The 15,136-nt window shown below is 40.9% G+C and overlaps 1 protein-coding gene across 4 annotated transcripts in view; it reads right to left on the minus strand.

Moving 5' to 3' along the window:
* LOC111271863 (uncharacterized) overlaps positions 1-15,136 on the minus strand; it is a 48,144-nt gene that overhangs the window by 1,316 nt on the left and 31,692 nt on the right. The window contains exon 6 of one of the 4 annotated variants that reach the window (XR_002687180.2): positions 7,308-7,465. The exons of 2 other annotated variants lie outside the window; for them this stretch is intronic. The gene's annotated coding sequence lies outside the window, so the exon portion shown is untranslated. The remainder of the gene's footprint in view (positions 1-7,307; positions 7,466-15,136) is intronic. One more of the 4 variants, XR_002687181.2, reaches the window with a different exon arrangement.

The raw sequence follows: 15,136 nt of genomic DNA on the forward strand, positions 1-15,136 counted from the left end.
TCTCTATATATGTATAATGTATCCATTAGTGTACTGAAAAACTGGGTTAAGCATGTGACTTTCAGCGTTCCTAGAACGCAGTGAACACACAGGGTCTATGAAATAAATTTAAGGACAGGGACGTCCTTAAGCTAGTTTTACTAGCGCTTTGAAAACTATTGAATAAGCAAGGAGAACCCTCCTTGATGTGAAGTGCTACTTTATTTGGTATGTAGAGCTCCTCTAAAAAGACCATGATAAATAATTTTACAGGTAAACTCAAAAGTTACTTTTCAGTTGGTCACATGCTTGCCTTAAGTGTACCTAATAAAAAAACAGATCCTTTTAGTTTGGGTCTATAAATTTTGTTTTCTCGTAGCTTAAGTTTCTCCAGCGGACCAATCTATTCCGCTACGGTGGGTATGCTGGCTTTAAAGTTATTTATCTCGATCGTTAACATTAATAGGCTTATATGTACAAAGGGAGTGTAATGAGTATTTAAATTTTATGATTATCTACTATTTAAATCTAAAAATTTAATTATCGCATTTACATGTACTCTACGCCTATGCCATCACGCAGAATAAATAAAATACTATATAAGTAAAATAAAAATAAATAAAATATTGTCAACAACTATATTTTAATGGTCAAAGCGTAGAAATCTCGATGCACAGTTCACATTACACAGGTACCAGTAAAGAAGAGCAGAACTAAATACCTACAAAAAAGAAGTTTCTATTTTATTAGCTCATGCCTGAACGACTTAAAAACAAAAATGGGCTAAAACCCCGGCCCTGTATCCCAGGCTTGTAGGCTTATTTACGCCCGCTTTTCAACTGCTCGGTTGGTCTAGGGGTTGCACTCCTTCTGAACCTGTTCCTGGTTCTTAGCTTTACTTCCGCCTCGTAATAAATCCGCCTTTTCTGCGCATCTCAGCTGCTTCCCGTATTTTTTTGTGCTATAGATACGCGTACATATATTTATGAAGCAGCTGACTATGCCCTTCTCTAAAACTGGCTTGTCTTCCATTCTACACACTGCTGCACCTTGTCGAATCTGATTGTTTTCGAAAGGTGACACATACATGTCCTGTTTAGTAGTCCGCGTCTAGCATCGCCATTGTAGTGGGAGTTTTGCAGTTTCGTGCGTGACGTTCGTTTACAAATGACCCAACCGAGTAACACAAATTTTCATATTTTCTTTTAGTTTTTTATTTTTCTGCATTTTTTCACTGCCGCTGTTTATGAAATGAATATTGCCCTTTTTCTCCACAGGCAACTGATCTTGTTGCCTGCTGCCATTGACACAATTTACTTCTTTCGATGATACATTCAATCCTAGAAGCGAAAAGTTTGCAGATGACAAGTAGGATTTTACCTTAGTAGTAGTAGTAGAACGGTGGCATGAATTGTCGCAAGCTGTCGGTGCATTTCCCCAACAAACATTATGAAACGCCAGGGGACGCTAGAAGAGAGACTGAGCGCATGTGGAGGAAAAGTTGTTTAAACGCAAACCTGGGCAAAAGGGAAGATCGTGTTCTGTGGATGGCTGCAAAAATGTTGACGCATCCATCCATTAGAAGCGACGCTTCCGTCGGCTCTAAAGGCACAGCCCTTGCGGTGAGCATCTATGCAGGTTACGGTAACATCAACGCCATTCCCGGAGCTATGGATGCCCTGACCAAGCAATGCACCGATGACATTTTGTACGCCCTACCCGGCACACTAGATAGCAGTTACGTTGTCATAAATCCTTTTGCTTTCTCTGTTCTGCTTTTTTATGCCTTCGAACAGAAGCATGAGCGATCAGACGGCCAGACCTGGCCCAAGCCGTTTGCGTGAGCGCGGGATAAAGTTCCCTACCAACAACGAAAACGAAATCTTTCTGCAATAAAGGCAGATGCAGCAGCGACGCCAACGCATAATGGCAACGAAAATGAGAGTAAAAAGGACGAACAGGGCAAAGAGACAAAGTGAGTGAAAGAGAGGTAGAACCAAGCAAGTAGTTTTTTGTTCCTATCAAGACAGATAGAGAGACTCATTACGCCAGTGCTATACACCGCTCCATGTGTTTGTCATTGTCGCCACGTGTAAATATGACAATTTATGTTAACATTAGCACAGGTATATCACATACGTCAACAGTAATAGGCCTATTACCAAAATCGTAACTATCGTCTTGTTGCCTCGGCTTCTTATATGAAACTGTTAGAATAGCCCAGCTAAGTGAGACCATGCCCGACTCGTCAAATACATCTACAAAATTTTTCTTTGTCGCTGTCAGTGATGATGATATCTTTTTATCTATGCGTGTAATCTTTAAGGTTTTGTTAAACCTTGGTACTGACGGACATAGAATGTAAAAATGTTGACATATTCTATTCGGAATCTAGAGGCGACTGCAACTAGGAGTCTTTAGCAGTTTTATAGCCTACGATGTTCATAGCGGGTGCAGGGGATCATTCAAAGACAACTGGAAACCTGAGCGGATTTTATATGCACTCCATGTTGTCTGAGCAAAGTTTAGTAATGAATAGCGGGATTCAGAATTCCGTCACGAAGGGGAAGTGCTTTGAATATATTTGCAGAAGATGAAAAAACCCGTTCAGTAAGATACAGGATTGATCGGTACTTCTTACCCGTCTGTGCCATTGTATTCCAAAACGATTGGCCTGATTCTTTGTATCGTAAGTTTCAACACCCTGACTATGCTAAATGTGTAAGAAAAAATAGCTGATGAAATTTTAAGTTGTTTAGTTTTAGGAAGACAAGGGGCGTCTTTGTATTTCGTTAATAGCTGACAGCCGGCTATCATTCAGTCTTTAAGTTTCCGAAAGAGCTTCACTTTGCTATCTATTTGTACATCCGTCTGTAGGACTCTTTCTTCCTCTAGTTAAATGCGTAAATCAAATCTTCAGTAGCTATTTTATACACAGGCGGCAGTCGAATGCCATGTTTAACGATGACAACGAATGCCCATATTAAGTCTCTAGGAAATAATGCATCACTAAAAAGTGCATCTTAAATCAAAGCCTGAGATCGACAAATCAGAGCACAAGCCGAACCCCATAAAGCATATTAACAGATCATGGTTTCGTATACTTAACCAACTAATTATTTCGGTAAACAGCTATAGAAAAAATATGCGCAGCGTCTTTGCCAGTCGTTTAGACGAATACGAGTAACTATTTAAGTCAACGCCATGATTATTTGTTGTATAGGTGTCTACCTAGCTGTGCAATTAAACGTGTTACTGCTTTTAGAAACGAACGGCAGTTAGCTAACGAAGTTCGGGGGGTGGCTATGCTATTCGACCGATTTTTGACGTAGGCCTCAAATTTTTAATTATAACAGGTCTCATGAGCGCCACTTTTTGAAGCCCGTGTATTTCATTAGTTACTAACCCATATTCATCAGCTTTGCCAGACCTATACTATTTTATCCAACTTTGGCCACTTCTTTTCCACAAACTTTTCCAGTTTATTCTAGGAGCACAACGCTCTGAGGCGCAACACGCATTTTGCAAACGCAATTCTTCAGTGAGGTAGGCTATAATAGCCAATTTTAAAGCGTTTTTTGAATTTGTGTACGTTCTAATGAAGTCTACGCCTTATACCCTCTATATTCAAGCCGTATATAGTATATTTATTTATATTTATACTTCGTAGTTTTTTGTGCATACCACGTACTATTCGTGTCTTGGATTTCTTGAGAATCGGCATTGTCAATTATAGCTTCCGTTAGTACTTCTTCTTAATTCTTCTTAAATAGTAATTCTTCGTAGTATGTCATAGGAAAAACAAATCGGTTAAATTGCCATGTCAATGCCGGTTCTAGAAATTCTAGAAACCGGCCAAACGATTAACAATCACTCATATGTTTAACACGACGCCAAAAATTAAGCGGCTACCATAAGCACTAAATATATGTCGCTGCAGCTTCAGCAGATTAGTCAATGATGGCAATATTAGACAGAGGTTTCTTAGCACGGAATATAGTTTTTTTTTCTCATTTGCCATTGACTTTGCCTGAGGATGTGCTGGTTGTGGCCTTGACTCGATCTAAGTAATAAAAAGTAATATACAATTACTTGCTAAAGTGTACACTTCTTGTTCTGCACACTATACTTAGATCACATAGAATGGGATCACTAAAAACACTTCAACTGATAAATGTTTTTCTATCTTGTCTGTAATGTTATCAATACTATCATCCAAACTACGGTAAAAAATAAAATTTGCCGAGAACAAACTCATTCACAGAACATTACATCGTTTAAAAATAAGTTAAAAAGGCTTCTTTCATTATCAATCGATGACAACAGTGAACACAATAAAGTGCTGAAGACATCTTTAAAAACATGACCTGCTTTCAATTCAACTTCAAACGTACTACACTGGTAGTTTATAAAGATACAAGATAATCCACATCCTACATTTGATTTGCAGTAAAACCCTTCGACCACGACGCACTTTGGCTATAGATATATACAGGAAAGCTTCTGCGTGCAAACTCACGCAGCATCAATACCTCAAATGCAAGTCTTTTTTTTGCTAGTAATTGAAGAATGCCGATCAGAATTACTTTATCATATAATTATAATGCCAACAGTCGAAATTTCCTGCATCTGTTCCTCGCCTTCTACTACACCCTGTGGTGTTTAGTTTCTGCAAAAAAAGATAAGGAGCCATCGCAGATTGTTTCCAACATTTTTTTGTACGTGCTTTTATGAAAAGAAGAATGCATTAGATGAGCGGATACCTACCTCTATTTCCTTAAAATATTTGCCTCTTTAAGGGAAGATGCAAGAGTCGTATCTGCGAATACTCGTTGATATCGCTCGTTGCGAATACTCGTTGATGCATAGCTCCGTTTGCCTTCATTGCAATTCGATTAGTATGAAACTATGACTTCATGACGACACGTGTATGCTGCGAGAAAAATGGTAACGGAGGACACGGGCTGGTTGGTGCACGCAGGTGGATAAGAAGGTGCATCTAACACCGCCGGCTCTGCAACTGCTGAGAGATGGCAGAAAGCTCTGTTTGATTTTTTTCTTTACGCGGAGCAATAGAGTGTGTCTGTTTCTGGAAGCTAATGATAAATGTTACTGCGATTGCTTCTGCTGCGCCGCCGCTGCTGAGGACGATGACGTTCTCGTCGTCGCCATTCGTCCATATTCGTCTCTCTCTTTGGGTGTTTAGGGCATCGGAGTGTGGAAACACGCTGCATGCCCTCCCCTGCTTCCTTTGATCTCTTTCATAATCGTGCACTAGCGCCCTCCCTCTCGAGCAACTCCGTCGATATCCCTAGGAGGCAGTGGCTCATAGTTTTCTAGCTTGGCTTTTTCATCTCTTAAGGAAAAGGCACGTGCAGCAAACGAGGCAGCCAGTCGATGGAGAAAGAAACCGAGGTAAGCTTCCATCATCCGGCTAAGGCCTGGCTTTTCCCGCGACCCGACGGCGTCCTTGTATCAGGGCACAACATCGGGACGAGTGAGCTCACCTTAGTCAGCGAAGGATGGCGACTCGGCGAACGGCAGACGATGCGGAAATTTTCACTCCTGCATGTTCCTTCAATCCCTGTTCGTTCTCGCCACATTCAAAAATGATACGCTGCATCAACAATTCAAGTAACAAAGCACGTCGAAAAAGGTCAGGATGAAACCTGAGAATAAGCAAAAGCCATTTCTATGCAATTGCTATTACGGTACACTGCGTGGCATGTACATGCAACGGAGAGAAATCGTGAAAAAAGAAAACGATCGGTTCTTTAGACATGTAGCAGCACGTTACGACAATACTTCACCAGCCACGGTCTTAGTCTGATACTCACGGAGTAGTACACGTGTGTCATCTATTACAAAGTAGAGTCACGGTAAACAGAAAGAAAGCGTGGTCGTCGTGTTGCGTCCATGCTAACAAGCTATGCGATTTGTTCTGCTGAACAATACGCGGGTTGCAATGCCATGTCGTATCACTGTACAAATAAAACACGTTTTATTATAACAAATGGTGCAACCAAGTCGAACAATCGAACTGAGTCAGATAAAATACGCTCTCGAATTTTGTCTGCACCACCACACAATTCGCAGTCATGTCTAGAGCAAAACTTTGGAAATATTTTCCTCAAATCTAGGAAAAAATGGTAGTGATTAATTATCATTACTATTATTGTTATTTAAGCAATAGGAAAATGGCAGGAATGACTGATTAAAGCCGTGCTATACGTCATATACTACATGAACTAAAATAAAATCAATGACTAATATTTACATAAACGCATGACTAACTGTATCGACGATGTACGAAGGTAAAGGTTCATCAAAATAATAGAAATCAGGTATGTAACGTCTCCCCAGAATAACAACCATCATTGTATTAGCTCTATATGGAATCCTCATTCGAGCGTCATATCGTATCCTTAGTATCTTATACCACATAACCTATTATAGGGCTGCTTCAGTATTTTTCGAAACGATCATAACTAATCCGTTTTCTTTATCATGCCCCACACAAGTTGGCTAGCAGATATACAGCTACAGCGGCGACAGAAGCAGTGACGCATCGTCCGATCTCATACATTGCACCAGGTTTAGAAGGCGCTGGCAGCAGATTAGGCGTGTAGGTCTCCTGGCTCTCGCTACCGTTCCATCGTCGTTTTGTGACGTTTTTTGCTTAGTTCGTCGTTGTCATCGCCACCGTCTCATTTTCCTTCTGCTCTTCTGCTTCTCTCGTTTTAGAAGCTTGGAGGCAACGATGGCAGCCAAACCACAAAGCAGCCTCTCCTGCGGCCTACAAATGACACCGTCTCCCTTTTTTCGACTTTCAGTCTTTCTCTGACTTCTAGTCCCCTTACACAACGCCCCCTTAAAGTTGCTACTGTTAGTCGCTCCTTGAAAAGGTGACAATTGCAATGGGCAAGAAACTGACTGAGCGATAGCGCGCATTCATAGCAGAGCAGCGAGACCAATCACTGGGCTGTGGTTAGGACAAAAGCCACCAGACGTAATGCCATAGCGTCCTTTTGCTGCTGCTGCTGCTGCTGCTCCTTGAATGTCATCGGTGAAAATAGAGACGGCGAGAACAACACGGCTAGTAAAACTTGAGCGTTCTGGTTTAAACAATGGCTTTTAAAGTTGCACCCGGTGTTTAACGTAGCTGGCACCACCTTACGCTCCAAAAGGCAAACAGGCCCTTACACGAAAACTGGCAGCGGGCAAGCGGACGCCTTGGAACAACTATTTGAGATCGTGCATGTATTATACTTATAGATAGGATGCTTCTCCAGCTCCACGTTGTTTGACAATTTTGTCTATGAGCTTACCTCCAATGGAAACGATGATAGCTGTGGTGGCGATAGTACTGCGCTGTAGCGGGAAATACCAGCTTGGGTTCCTCCTTGTCCGTCTTCTTTCCTCAGTTCACTTCTTCACTCTCATGTATTACCCCTTAATGTTAGTAGGGATACGATCGCTTGGCCTGCTAGTTGTACGAACATCATGAGTAAAGTAAGTTTTGTTTTGAATGTGCTGCATATATGCTAAGTGAGTACTTGGTCGTACGTTTCCAGCAAATTAAGTTATACCTAAAAGTCTCTGTCCTGTTAAAGTGGCTTCTTAAGAGACTCCTGAAAGTGAGCTTTAATTCGATTCGTGCGATCAGAAAGAACACAACCCATTTCTTGCGTGAGCTGTTATACAGTAATAGTTTCTTATGCACAGCAGAATACTTGGAAAGTCCTTTGGTAATGGTATACCGTTTTTTCCTTCACACATATTTGTCTTTATGGCATTGCAGACACTCCCCGCTGACGCTCTTTTTTCAATTTAATTATCTTCAAGTCGAGTCAAGATTACTTTTATTCGATGACAAAAAAATATATCAAGGGCACTTGAGATGTATACAATATTTATTGAAATGTCTGTTGCACGTATTCTCTCGACGTTTCGACTTCTCTCAACGTTCGATATCGCCGTTAGGCACTGCAATGAAACGAAGCGTGTTTATGCCTGGGCTTTAAACTTTAAGACTACAACAATGTTGCTCCCGATAAATTCTTTGCAGGTACAGGCAAATCATTTTTCAAAAAATGCTTTGCCTGTAAAAAGTTTTTAGTGTACAGTGGGCTTTGGAACACTTAGAAGTGAAAAATCAGGTGCCTAATAAATGACTTTAGCGGGACTGCTCTCAAAATGCTGTAGCCTTGAGGTATATTGAACGTAGTTAATTCCTATCAATTGCAGTTAGTCCCTCAAAGAATATACAGTAGACAGCCAGGACGAATTAGTCCAGTAGGGGAGACTGCGATACGCCACCATTGTAAAAGAAAATATACGATTGGTCATCGTTCGCGCAAATTTAGGGAAAAAGGATATCCAATAAAATTATATAAAATATGTGTTCTGCGGAGCTGTGCCTGCATCTAAGGTCTTCCTACGATTTCAAAGTTCAGAAGAAGTATCCGATCGTTTCAGATGGTACGGCTGCAAGATTACAAATTATAATGTGTAAATGCCCATAAAGATATTCGTCCTTTTCACTTTCACTCTGAAATGTCTTCGCACAAATCAGTGCCGGTGGAAGTAAATCTACTCAGTATGCAAATGGATATCAGGTGTTAGGCAAATTCTGATAATTGAGTTTACCCTCAACTATTAATGCTTATGCTTCCTATAGCAGGTAGAAATGGCCGGTAAGTTTAGCCAACACTTTGGTATATTCTAGTTTAAGCCGACTTACTATACGTAAGATTAAACATCCCCGACTATGGACTAATTCTCTATGTATGCTATGTGTCAGAATACCAAAAATTTTATGTGAATCTACTGATGGGTTTTGCAGCATCAGTACTATGATATACCTATGATGGAGGGTCTATCTTAGGAAGATGCGTAAAAAACCACAGAGGAATAATCACACTGAAAGGTCTCGTTGGGTACAGGAATGAAAAAAAAAGGTCCTGCTTACGCGCAACACTCGAGCCTTAACAGAACCTAACAAACAGTTGCCGGTGTAACGTATTTTTTCAATAGAATCAAGATATCTGAATTGAACCCAACCTAAAAATCGAAATTCCGAACGAATGCTCCCCACTGGAATGATTTCCTCAATTGCTACTGTCAAAAAATGGCAGATATGTCAATGTATAAAAAGGTAATAGGATTTTCGTCACGAGGTATTAATGATGCGTTCGCCTGCAGAGTAACACAAGGTAACGCACCCATTATAAACAGCACCGAGGAACAATGTAGTTGCTTTTTCAGCATTTCTTTTTCATCTTGTACAGCAACGTTGATAGCTCGTGCAGTCCCGATCTCGACGCCCCTACGGAGATTTATATTAAGCGGCGGAAACCCGACAGACGATAAACGTAAACTACGAAGTTAATGTCCACATTAGCTTCTAGATACGGATAGCCGACTCAAGTTCACGACTATTGTATGGTATTGTAGGGTAGAACGAGGGTGTCCACCATATTTTTCTAATAGCAAACACATTATGATAGATGCCGGTACCAACCATTCGAAACCATACGTGCCTGAAAACCCATGACAAAAGGAAGAGCTTAAGCTCTCTTTAGGCTTAGTTTCGTTATGTAATTTCACGAACTCGCAGAGAATGCGATATAATAGCGAAGTTTAGACAATTTATGATGAATATCATTTTCTTTCAATATTTACCGTGTTATCAGATTAGCTTGTTTGGTGGGACCTTATGTAAATTACAGAATCTCCAATGCAAATGTGAAAATGTCCTATATTTGATAAGATAACACGCGTTATAAAAGGCTATCCAATGGAACTGGAAGCGTGGGTCCTAGCTACAATCTGTATTATGCGGGTGGCCAGGCGTGTGCCTTGGCGTTCATTCATCATGCGCGCACGTGTCGCCCACACAATCGCTTGGCCAGTTTCTATAGCCAGCCAATGGCTATGAGTAGCTATAAAAACTCGAGCCTTGTTAGTCTTTTATGTAGGACGAACAAGCAGAGTTAATCACTGTTGAAGGCAACAAAAGAAAGCATTACTATTGTGTGCCCTTACGGCCAGTTAGAAGCTCCCTACTTCGAGTAATCTTTCGAAGAGGACCGTACATTTAATGATTATGCGATCTTTAACGTGAAATAGCATTTTTAATTGCGTCTAAAAAAAAAAAACTAAGGATATATTTTTCTGATTGATTGAAATTTAAAAAAAGATTCATAATCCATCGTCGTCCATGAAACTAATAAACAAACAAAATAAATTTTCCCATAATAAATTGGCCTTTTGTTCTAAAGCACTCACAGTTAAGAATCGTTATGCACACTCAAATGTACTTTGGTAATACCGCTTCTGTCAAATTACTACACAAGCCGAATAGCTAGTTAAAAACACTGTCTGTATATAGTTTGTATTCATTTTCTTTGATTTTTCTTTGATCTGATTTCAGTTGAGCGAAAGTCGTTCCAAGTCAATAACAGCAGTAGGATAACAACGGAGATCGCGACATAAACAAAAAAAAAAAAAAAAAGGCAAAAAGACTTCACTGATTAAATTGGCGAACGTTAAATAAAGACAGTGAATGAAGCTCGCTCAAGTCAGCATGAATTTCAGCCGTTTCAACGATTGTGGGCGTATCGCAAAGCTCCAACACACATACTGTAGCTGAAGTTATACAATTATAAGAGCTCTCGGATATTGTTCGAACGATGCAAATTACTTAAAAAATTTAAATTGGTAAGGGTCTTTATATGTGCCTCTGTATATGTGTCCACAGAAATCTATATGGAAATCAAATATGCTAGTTTAAACCAGCTGTAGCACGCTTGGGCTCATCTCTTGAAAGAGTAACCGGCACACGTTTACCCTCTGTAGGCACAGTCACTGTGGTTGAAAACATGCTAGATGGGAGACACGATAGAGTCATTTGAGTCGACCCTGGAGACTCGTACCTTCGACCTATCCTTTGGATAATCTCATACCTATGATTTTCAATTGAGGGCTTACTTGCCTGGTGCACGTACATTAATCTTAGCTGACAGTTGCTGAAAATCGATGTCTTCATGTGGTAAAGTGGTTCGCTTATAACAATGAGTGGTTTTGTGCATTATTGTGTTATATAGTAACGAGTAGTGAGTCACTATTCGCCTGATCCAGCCAGCATTGTTGGCTGACCTGTATGGGTGTACACACTGCTCGATTGCTCAACAAAGACAGACTCTACTAGTTAGATGATATTAGGTCTAGGTTCGAATCCGGCCACAGTTACACGCTTCGTTTCGTATTAGCAGCCAACCAGATCTAAAAATTGAAATGTACCGATATGAGGAATTCTGAAGAACTACTGAAGAAATTCAGCTAAAAAGTGTACAGCAAATGAGGAGTTGCTATACCAGTGTTTTACGTGCTATATTAATTGTTGTAGATACCTCTTTTTTGCTCACTTAGCAGGATTTACTGTGGAGTATGTGCATGATTAAGCAGTCTTATTAAGAGACAAGATTACAATCATTCGATTAGACCTAGTTCGATAGAAGACTACGTAATCGACTAGATTGGTCCTCGCATTTATAAACGTGCTTCACCGAAGCCTTAGTTGAAGTCTTCCCGGAACGGAATAGATCATTGTTGCAATTGCCAACCAGATACGCTTTTCTAAATTGCAATGACTCAGGTGATCTATTGAAACGAAATTAAATTAGTTTCAATAATCAGCCATCACCTCCACCCCCTTACAGGAAAGCATCGAGGCCGCTGATAAAGAACTATCGGCATGTATTGCAATTTTCTATTCTGTATTTAATTATGGAAGAAATTGTTGACTTTCTTCTTTGCAAACAACGTTCTTAATTATTGGTGACATCGTTTCATTAAAAGTTAGTCGGCTGCCACCCAGCTATTAACGGTTAGTCATATCACAAACTACTATCCTACTGTATCTCGAATTTGTAGAAGTATTAGCCAGGACGAATCCCAGCTTCTCCTGCTTTGCTAGATACTGCACTAAAATGATTACTCTGCAATCTCAGATTGACTTGAGTGCACCTCATATCACTCCGCAAGGCTCGTGTCTAAGGCGCTTTTTTTTTTGTCACCTCGAATGGGCATCAAGCAACCTATGGGTATAAGACATTTGCATATAATAGAAAGGTATCTCTTGAAACAACATCAACACGCAGATTATTTATAACAACAAATGCTACGAAATGTGTTTCTTAACTCAATTAAGTCGCCTATCTGCTCTGTCATTCGATGGTCATGTAAGTTTTCATAGACACAGCGAAGCCAAGCATCATCGAACGGCAGTTTAATACTACGGGATTCGTCAGTCATCGCTTTCAAGTGGAATTATTATCTCCAATAAGCCCAAACGAAAAAGTGCTCCCGACTGTGACGGGCTACTAAAGGCGTTCCGATGTCCGGCTTTGGAAGTAGACTATAAAACGCAATTTGCAGAAATCTGCATGAAACAATGCTTCTGTCTAACGCACAAAAAGCTGCTCTACCATTTGTCAAATGTAAATAAGCTACGCATTGTGTCGCAATCGTTACATTTTTTCTATATTCAATTTAAAAATATGTGGCATCAGTGTATAGGACACACTTCCGGATCGTTGCAGCACCATATATCGCTATAAGCACGCAACTCCGGGTAGCAACGCTTAGAGTAAGAGATTCATGTAAGCTAAGGCTTTACTCGATAGAAACATTTCAATAGAATGATACAGCTTCTTTCGTGGCCAGATACTTCTATTTAAGCGCCCAACGGGACCTATTGAAGTACACTGTTCATCACTTCGGTAATTCTTTGCCCGTCCCAGTGGCTACCTGAGACGGAGGGAAAAACACGACCTATGAGAGTTGTCATATGCGGGGCTCATGATCGCACAGATTGACGACTCCACTATTATTAGGAGCAAGCCAAGATGCCCTTACGTATTCGGCAAATAGACCACAAAGTGAGTTAGGTCGGTCATTCAATGCCACCGGTTAAGAGAGATTTGGGAGGCCAACTAGGTTAGACGTGAAAAAGGTTAGGGACTGAAGGAAAGACCCTTTTCAAGGCATCGGGGATAAACGTCATTGAAACTTTTAAATCCCTTCAGTTATATGGCACGTTCGAGGAGCTTAGCGGTAGTGGAACTCCGAACCGGAGTCGATTTCAATACAGCGCAGTCCTATTAACCCTCTGGGTTAATATTGATGGGACCCACCTGGTTAAATTATTACGTCTAAAGATCTTGTTTAATTGAATCAATCAGCCAGCATCTGTTGACCGGGCCTAAAGGGTCTATCTCAGTTATAATGGTGACTGTGATTTTTTCCAGGTGCTTTACTGCTGCTGCTTGATATAATGAATTTTTAATTAAGGGCCCGTGTGAACCTATAATAAAAAAAACCCTAATTAAGCCCAGTAGTCGCTCTAATATCGGCAGGCTGAGTTGGCTTTGGAAATTGATTATTAAACCTGGCTGTTACAGCTTAATTAATACGGAAGAGGAACTACGTCTGAGATAGCACGTCTGGCATTAAGCTTTCAAACAGCTACCGTATTACAAACTACTCAGTTTGTCTAACACCAGCGGTAGCAGGCCCTCTAGACCATTGAACGCTAGATAAACGCGTAAAAGTGCGAAGCTGTTTCGGGACTACCGCCGTCATTGCCATTACGACTATCAATCAGTGCGCTAAAGAGCCTACGCCTAGTCAGCCCCGGAGGATTGACCTGTCGACTCTGAAGTGCGAAAGCTTAGAAAATTCGGTCAAACGTCTCGGAGTGACAGAGAGCCTCGAAGCATTTGCTGCGATTTGACTAAGCAGTATTAATGCGTAGAAAGCGCACATAGAAGCCATCAAATGTAATTTATAGCGGTTAGAGCTCAAGTCTGTTCTTGGCTCTCTGTCTGCTGCTAGAACATTGTTAAATGCTTAGCTAAGTTACGTTCAATTCCAATACGAAAAAGGAGCCTCTCCTTGCATGTTTCACGACGTGTTTTCAACTTACTTTGGATGCTCGATCCGCTAACAAGGTTAGCGTAGTCACACTCAAATCCTTTCACAGATATCAGCTGATGTCAGTGATTGAGCAATATATCTAGAGGGAGTTTACGATTGTGCTTTGCGCAAGAGGGGTTCGCGAAAGATGCTCGTTAAAGCGGTTTGAGCAGAGCAGCACAAATATTGTTTCTTCAACTTGGCAGCATTGAGAAAATGGCTCTGGTGGCTAGTTGCTGATGTTTTTCACTCCTCTTACCAACATGGAGTATCGCGGCCACCCGGCTTCTTCAAACTGATGTCTTGCGGATTTGAATGCTAAGTAATTAAAAGCACAAAGAATATCTGTATCCGCGCTGAAAATAGTGACTTGGTGATCTTGTTAACAGAAGATTATGCTGTTGTGCTGCCTCCAGTGTTGTAAAGGAAGATGCAGCATATATTTGAGACATCCCAGACGACGTAACGATGGCTACCGACAAAATTAATTCCTGGAAATCTATGCGCTTAAGCTTGTTCGAACGAGTCTTTGTCTCAGGTAACGAAGCTACAGACGACGTCATCGAACATATTCCCACACAGGAATCCGCCGCAGTTACGAACGCAGTTAGTCGCCCGGCTCACTGGAGTACTGCACGAACTCAAAAGGCACATGTTGAGCACATGTCTTTCAACAGAACGGTGTTCGAACCGTTCTGTTGAAAGGCGTGTGTGCCGCTAGTTAGAAAGCCTTGAGAGAGTCCTTTATGTCGATCTCTAATCGTCTCTTAGCCACGAAAATCGTTGCTAAATCTGTGCTCGAACTTGTTGATTCCACACTCACGATTAATGGCCTCATGAAGAACGGCCGATAATATTTGATCGATGTCCATATTTTGCAAATACCATGGATGTAACTTGCTATGTCGTTTGTGACGAGTGTTCGCCGTGTAGTACTCGAGAAAACGACGGTTAAAGTAGCCTTCTACGGCTTGAAGTTGTTCTCTAGAAGTAGCTGAACTCAGCGCTAGGTAGGGTCGAAACAAAATATGGTCCACCAACCAGCAAGTTTTCACTTCTACCGATGAATCAGTATGGCGACAAACGTTGCTTGGTCATCGCTGACGAACGAGAGGGCCATTTACCTCGACTAATAGGTATCGCTAGTTTCGATAATCTAGAAATCAGCCTTTCCTTA

This window comes from Varroa jacobsoni, unplaced genomic scaffold (assembly GCF_002532875.2).
Source record: "Varroa jacobsoni isolate VJ856 unplaced genomic scaffold, vjacob_1.0 contig01148, whole genome shotgun sequence".
Classification (NCBI taxonomy): domain Eukaryota; kingdom Metazoa; phylum Arthropoda; class Arachnida; order Mesostigmata; family Varroidae; genus Varroa; species Varroa jacobsoni.